Below are 6,605 nucleotides of genomic sequence, written 5' to 3' on the forward strand. Positions count from 1 at the left end.
AACCTTTTCTTTAAAATGCAAATCTCTTGCAGTAAGTCATGAGCTGATCACAGCACATGCATGATCTAATGTAACTGCTGTATCACTGCATCAGCAACTACACAATTACTGTCTTTAAATAAAGCAACATGCAGCAGAACATCAGTGTTTCTGGATCATCACTGACTGAAGCACAGGCTTTATTCTCAAGCACAATGGTGACCTCACAAAACTCAGATAACAGAAACAACATTAAACACTAACAGATCTCTCTAGATCTCAGCATCTTCACTTATTACAAACCACTCTGACTTTGTTTTTTTTCAAATCTTCTTAATGAGGTGTTGATGTTTTATCAAAATGTATAAATGTCACCGTTACGGAGGTAAGCACTTGCTTTAGTTGGGCTCCTGACCCTTGACATTTTGACTTTTTCTCCAGTTGTTGTAACTCATGCACATTTGTTATAAAAAAAAATTGTGATTAAAAAAATCTGATCAAATGGATTTGGTTGCTTGTCGTTGATGATTTTATCATATAGTGGCCTTGTTCACTGATCTCTGAATGTTGTATTTCTTTCATGTTGTTGTGGTCCCATGATAATGCATAAAATCCTGTCCTGCTTTGATATTTTGAAAGTTTTTTTCACTGTGCAGAAATTATTCACAAAAAAGTTTTTTGTTTATTGTCACCATTGTTGAGGTTCATACAATGATTCATGATGTCTGTGTGACTCTAAAAGACAATGATCAAAACTCTGTCTGTATAATGAATTAAAAAAAAAAAAACAAGAAAAAATTAAATAATGCTGAGATAATAGTTAATAAACTCAGAGTTTAGACTTTGGAGAGAATCAGTGAATCACGACCACTAAACAACCATATGCATCTGATTAGAATTTCCCTCACAATTTTTGTTGTAACAAGAAAACTGTGTTTCAGAAACACAGTTAAAACAGCCAAAAAACAATCTAATGTTAAAATTTTCAAGAATCAAGAGCCCATCTAAAGCAAACACTCACCTCCATAACGGTGACTTCAAACTTTATTATTTTCTATAAAACAACCACGTAGAAGGCGACGTTCTCAGGACCTTGCGCAACTTTGTCTAAAAGTTCTCTAAAAGTGACGAAAATTCTGAACCTTTACAGAACATTCAGGATGTTCCTAAAACACCCTCTTTTGGTAATGAAAGTGCTGCAGTTCAAGGTTCCTTATATGATTTTAGGGGGACGTTCTAATTTGGTTAATTTTATGGTCACATAAGAATGTTACAGAGGACATTTGGGACATTAACTGAACGTTCACACATGGTCCTCTGATGCCAGGGTCCATTTCGTTCCCGAAATGAGTTTAGGGGAACGTTCTATTTTGGTTATTTTATGTTTGCGCGAGAACATTACAAAGAGGACATTTGGGAAGTTAACAGAACGTCCTATAGTAATAGTCCCCTAAACATTCCCAGAACGTCCCCCTAAACTCATATTGAGAACGTTATTAAATGACCAACAGAGGACCGTGCAGGAACGTTCTGTTAACTTCCCAAATATCCTCTTTGTAACGTTCTTTTTTGACCATAATATAACAAAAACAGAAAGTCCCCCTAAAGTCATATAAGGAACCTTAAACTGCAGCACTTTCATTACCAAAAGTTACTGAATGTTCTGTAAAGTTCGGAATTTTCACCACCTTTAGAGAACTGTTAGGGAATGTCGCCTTCTACGTGGGTTCAACCTTAATGTTATAAAGTGACAAGAATACTTTTTGTGTGCAAAAAAAAAAAAAAAAAAAAGACTTTATTCAACAAATTCGTCTCTCCTCTGCTATTCTCACACTCATACGCTGTTTGCATCCAAACACCGGATCGGTATTGGCCGGCTCCTGCATCAGTATCACATGCATGTGTCAACCTGTTCACTTGATCAGAGCCAGCCAATACTGAACTGAGTTCAGACATAAACACAGAGTACACGTATGAGAATATTCTCATTTTACGGGTGTGGAACGACATGAGGGTGAGAAATTAATGATAGAAATGTTATTTTTGGGTGAACTAACCCTTTAATAAATCAATACTCATAAAGACAGTCACTTGAATTTTTTTTTTTTTTTTTTTTTTTACCAAATCGGTTGAGTGATTCAGTGAGTCTCTCAAAGACAGCAGCTTGTTTCATTCCTGACTTCAGTATTTTGAATAAATTGGTTTAGTCAATGATTCAGTGATTAACTTGTCGCCACCCAGTGGCACATCAATGTAATCTACAAAAAGAGAAATAAAAAGCATGTAAGCGCGTTTATAATCTCACAAAGAAATTTTGCAGCTGCTTAGCTAAATATATATATATATATATATATATATATATATATTTCAATTACATTCACATTATACCACCAAGAAATACAAATGAGCCTTTGTCCGCTGCAGATTACAACATCAGCACTCTGTTTGTTCCCTTTGTTTTATTTTAAGCTTTCCAGCAGCGTGTCACTATCTAAAGCAGTGTGTTCAGCAGTCTTGCTGTTGTTTAATTAGCACCATCTACCATGTAATTACACACACGGCAACACTGGAAACTGTGTGCTACTGTTTTATCCGATCTGAATCAAAACAAGAGGAAGGGGAACGCAGTTATTTTCTGACTATGAGCATAACACAGAATTGGATTATTATGGCCCTTTGCTCAAAGGAGATAAAGGAGCTGTATAAACTCTCATAATACATCTTAAACATGGCCACTAAAGCTGACAGCACGGGCTGATGTAGTTAGGATTGCTCTGATACATTGCTCTCTCTGTTCTTTTTTTACCCTATAGACTTTAAGAAAATAAAGTATTAAAACACAACTTTCACACTGTTGCTTTAGTTTAATTGGTCCACCAATAAATGTCGATTAGTTATTTTTGTCATCTTTCTAACACATCATTTCCATCACATCTCGAATCATGTAATGTAAAAAAACTGAAACTGCTTGCTGAACCTGCTGAAGATGAAGAAGAAAAAGTGTGTACATCTGCTTAGAACCTGACGTGGCACAAAGCAATTTATTTTTATAAATATGAACATTGTCATGGATTTCACTGTACGCACACTCTAAGTATCTGTACATATGCACATTTTATAAATGAGGACTGAAGCTGTTGGTCTAAAACTGCTGTCACTATAATGTCCACCGTAATTTCCGGTATGAGACAACTGGCCTGGCATCAGTTTTAGGTCAGCAGTCTCAGACCGGAAGTTGGTTCTAGACTGACGCTGTTGGACATATTGTTCTGTTACGTATGGTTCTGCAGAACCAACTTCCGGTTTGTCATTGTTGTCCTTACACTACTGTTCTGCAGAAGACTATACAGTGTTTTATTTTTACACTTTGTGCTTATTTTTAATAACAAAGACAAAGAAAATGTGTAAAATTTTAGTCTTTAAAACTACTACAACAAAGCAAAATTAAAGCTGTTAAAACTACTTTAAACTTTCCAGCTAGGGTATCTCAAGCCAACATCAAGGATTGTCAACAAACTATTAGTGTAGTTTCTCATGATTTTATGTGAATTTATATATATATACAGTACAGTCCAAAAGTTTGGAACCACTAAGATTTTTAATGTTTTTAAAAGAAGTTTCGTCTGCTCACCAAGGCTACATTTATTTAATTAAAAATACAGTAAAAACAGTAATATTGTGAAATATTATTACAATTTAAAATAACTGTTTTCTATTTGAATATATTTCACAAAGTAATTTATTCCTGTGATGCAAAGCTGAATTTTCAGCATCATTACTCCAGTCTTCAGTGTCACATGATCCTTCAGAAATCATTCTAATATGCTGATCTGCTGCTCAAGAAACATTTAATGTGTACAATTGTACAAAATATTTGTGTACAATATTTTTTTTCAGGATTATTTGATGAATAGAAAGTTCAAAAGAACAGTGTTTATCTGAAATCTAATCTTTTGTAACATTAAAAATGTCTTTACTGCCACTTTTGATTGATTTAATGCATCCTTGCTGAATAAAAGTATTCATTTCTTTCATTTCTTTTCAAAAAAATAAAAATAAAAATTCTTACTGACCCCAAACTTTTGAACGGTAGTGTATAATGCTGCAGAAGCTTTGTATTTCAGATAAATGCTGTTCTTTTGAACTTTCTATTCATCAAGGAATCCTGAAAAAAAATTACACAACTGTTTTCAACATTGAAAATAATCATAAATGTTTCTTGAGCAGCAGATCAGCATATTAGAATGATTTCTGAAGGATCATGTGACACTGAAGACTGGAGTAATGATGCTGAAAATTCAGCTTTGCATCACAGGAATAAATTACTTTGTGAAATATATTTAAATAGTACACAGTTATTTTAAATTGTAATAATATTTCACAATATTACTGTTTTTTACTGTATTTTTAATTAAATAAATGTAGCCTTGGTGAGCAGACGAAACTTCTTTTAAAAACATTAAAAATCTTAGTGGTTCCAAACTTTTGGACTGTACTGTATATATATATATATATATATATATATATATATATATATACACTGTAAAAAAAAAAAAATCTAAAAATCCATTCAGTTTTTGAGTTATCTTTTTGCACTGACTCAGTTAATTTGTCTTTACGTAGAATATTAAGTAAGTTCAACTTGCCAAAATTAATGTTGTTTGAACTCATAAAGTTTAGTTGGATTAACTTTATGAAAGAAAGGTGAACTTATTTTTTTTAAGTTTTCAGTACAAATGTTCCCTGTAAAATGTTTTTTGTTCACTCAACTTAACTTTTTGAGGTACTAATTTCCACTGACTTATTTAAGTTTAAATTACTTAGAATTTTAAGTACTTTCAACTTGACAAATTTAGTTATTTGAACTTTACGAAAGTAAGCTTTGCCAGCTTTACTTATTTATTTATGATTGAAAATTATATATTTTTAAAGTCACCATTTTGGTGAATAGCATTTCCTTAGTTGTGCTCTTGATCCTTGAACGTTTCAGTTAATTTTTTTTTTTTTGGCTGCTTTAACATTGTGTTTAAAAAACATACTTGTTGTGTTAAAGAATGACAGAAATCAGATGCTTGTTGCTTATTAAAGATATAAGCATCATAAAGTGTTTTGTTTCATTAATCACATCTAAAAACCTCATCGCTGATTTTTAGGGTTTAGTGTTATTAGTTTCTCTAAACTTTCAACTGATCTTGAGATACTGCAGTATTTGATTAAGCAGTGTCACGACAATCTGATCATCTGAAGAATTTTTAATAACATGCTAGACAGTAAGTTTTGATCTCTTTCAGACATGCATTGACATCAAGAATCAGTTTATGAATTTCAACAATGGTGACAATCCACAAAAAGCTTCATGCTGCAGTGCATTCTGGGTGCACCAATCAAAACTCATCCATGGCTCCCAGCATGCATTGGGGCATGACTTTTATAGTTGTTTTGTCACCATTGTTGAGGTTTGTATGATGAGTGTTGATGTTAAAGTGTGTCTAAATGCCTAGTTTGTAATTATTTTAGTAAAGATTTTTCAGATATTCTCAGTTGTGTCAGTGTTAAAGCACTAGTGCTTCTATGCAGCAAAATTTTTGTAAAAAGAAAATATTTTCATAATTCAATAGGGTTTCAACTTTATTATTACTGTATTTGTTTTGAAAAAGTCATTTAAACTGTAATTTAAATCACTGTACAACAAGCATTTGAATTTGGTAAAAGCAGGAAACCTCAGCTGATCGACTTTATCAAAGCACAACTGTTATTAATGAAACACTGCTGTGACTGGTGCAAAAACATCATTTAAGGAAAGCCAAGGGTCAAGTGCTCAACTAAAGACTTCAAAAACTTTCAATAAATAAAAAATAAAAAATCAACATTAATTAGAGCTAAACCTCTGTTAATTCTCAGAAACAACTTATGAAAGAAATAAAGTCAAACTGGTCTGTAATATATGAAGCTGGTAAAGCTGTTTTTGGAGTTGTTTAATCCTCCTCTGCTCAGATCTTGAGAAATGTCATTGATTTAGTTTGCAGTTGATGTTTCTGTGGCTAAAATCAGATCAATTATTATTTGCAGTAGAAATTAATTTAAATGGGAATAAAGTTCTCAACTGAAACATGGCTGAATAAAATAATTACTTGCAATTGACATGAAAGAACAATTTAATTTTGATATTTTAAATAATTATTTATTTGGTTGAATTAATAAAACAAGGCACATTAGGTTACATGAACATTAACTTGGTATTGAAAACTATTGAATGTAAGTTTAAATAACTACATTTGTCAAGTTGAAAGTACTTAAAATTCTAAGTAAGTACAACTTAAATACGTCAGTGGAAATTAGTACCTCAAAAAGTTAAGTTGAGTGAACAAAAAAAAAAGTTTTACAGGGAACGTTTGTACTGTAAACTTAAAAAATTAAGTTCACCTTACTTTCATAAAGTTAATCCAACTAAACTTTATAAGTTCAAACAACATTAATTTTGGCAAGTTGAACATACTTAATATTCTACGTAAAGACAACTTAACTGAGTCAGTGAAAAAAGATAACTTAAAAACTTAAGTTGGATTAAGAATGGATTTTTAGATTTTTTTTTTTTTTTTTTATGGCAAAACCTTTGACCATTGTGT

Source organism: Megalobrama amblycephala, linkage group LG15, assembly GCF_018812025.1.
Source record: "Megalobrama amblycephala isolate DHTTF-2021 linkage group LG15, ASM1881202v1, whole genome shotgun sequence".
Taxonomy (NCBI): domain Eukaryota; kingdom Metazoa; phylum Chordata; class Actinopteri; order Cypriniformes; family Xenocyprididae; genus Megalobrama; species Megalobrama amblycephala.